Source organism: Phaethon lepturus, unplaced genomic scaffold, assembly GCF_000687285.1.
Source record: "Phaethon lepturus isolate BGI_N335 unplaced genomic scaffold, ASM68728v1 scaffold27754, whole genome shotgun sequence".
Taxonomy (NCBI): Eukaryota; Metazoa; Chordata; class Aves; order Phaethontiformes; family Phaethontidae; genus Phaethon; species Phaethon lepturus.
Window position 1 is genome coordinate 21,358 of NW_010535927.1, and position 1,778 is coordinate 23,135.

Sequence of the window (1,778 nt, forward strand, 5' to 3'; positions counted from 1 at the left end):
TAATGGGAGAGGCGATCCCATCACCTTTGAAGTTCATTTGGGCTTGGGAGCCTCCCAGTTGGCAAGTACCTTATTATCTTCTGATGTTTTATTCCAGAGTTGACTCTTTTTTTCCCCTCATGTCTTCCAATGTATTTGGATAAATAATTACTCTTTTGGGCAGGACCAGCTAACATACAACTAGATGATGCTGAGGACACCTTGTATACTCTGCTGCTCAAGGGCGAAGGGACAGCAACTTTACTCCCCCGAGCAGTGTGTGTTGTCAGTGGGTGTGTCAGTGTCAGCAGGTACCTGGTTGTTGTCACGTTGCTGCATCTGATGTGTTGCTGCTTTGGAAGCTCCTGGCCTGCTCTTTAATCTACCTAGTGTGAGTGCATTGCTTTGGTTACTCCTGCCACACGTGGTGGCTGGGGGGGACAGATGTCACTCTGGCTTTGGCTCCAAGTCATGCCGATCTGCTGATCGCAGCGATGCTCCTTTCACGGGACACTCTTCTGCAGCACTCAGCAACTGCTTTGTGCCTTGCTTCTGCTCACTGAGGGTGATGGGGTCTGTCCCATCTACTAAGAATAAGAAATGAGTGCACCTCTTATTCTATATTATCTTCTCTTTGGCCTCCCACAGGAGGTATGTCAGGTACATGTCTGTGCTGAGCACCAGCACACACTTGCTCTTACCCAGATGTTTGCTTTCAAGGCAGTGTTTGTTAGGGGGCTATTGGAAAAGGCTGAGAGATGGAGCTTCCTGATGGGGAAATTGTGTGATCTTGTCAAGACAGAGGAGTTCATCCCAAGCGAACATTTGGTGTGGCAGTGGAGCCACAGGGGTTGTGTGTATGCCAACTCCTGTTGTTATGTTTCTTACTGCTAAAAGCAGGCTGAGGGGCTCCAGCCACTGACCCTGCTGTGCAAGGCACTAAATGAGCGATGAGGGAAGAGTCCCTGCTCTAGGAACGTCGTAAGCCAAGTTCAGAGCAGCCCCTGTTGCAGTTCTGCAGGAATCTGCTTTGACTGCCTGGGTGAGTCATTCTTTGGCCAGCGACAGGAGCGATCGTTAGTTTTTCATTATCCTCAATCCGTAACAGTTAACGGATGGATGAATAGATATTGTTCTTCAGGCTGGTAAATTTTCTTGATGGTGTTGCAAGGCTACTCTGTGTCTAGAAGTGAAGTGGGTGTTTGTTCCAGTTACTAATGAGGAAGAGAAGCCAAGGGGGTTTATTGTCTGGGGAAAGAGAGGCCGCTAAATGGCTAGCAATGAGCTGCCCTGAGTGTGTACACATTGAGTTGACCCAGAGTTCACTCCTTGCCTCAGGAACATTGCCAGTATGGGATAAAGGGAAGGAGAGAAAAGTGGGAACAAACAACTGATTTTTTTTTTCCTCTTTCTGCCCAAAATACTTGAACAGTGGAAATGAGAGATCCTTTTGTTCTTTACTGTTTCTGGTGTGGTGGTTTTTATTTTTTTAATGACAAGAACCTACTAAATTTCCTGAGGCACTTGGTCTTGTTGCCAAATGCTCGGTGTGGCAGGGCAGACCAACCAAGTGGACAGATTTGAGACGCTTCAGATTTTCCAAGTATTGCCTATCAGATGGTGAGCCCCTTGTCATTGCAGTGCTGCAGAGTAGGCAGACCACCCTGAGAAGTGAGGAGAAATGGTGCTGCAGAGTAACAGAATAATTCTTTTTATTTAGTGAGTAAGAGTATTGTGGGGCAATAAAAAGAGGATGGAGTCTGTTGCATTAGCTGGGTAGCAGCGCTACTGGAAAGAGT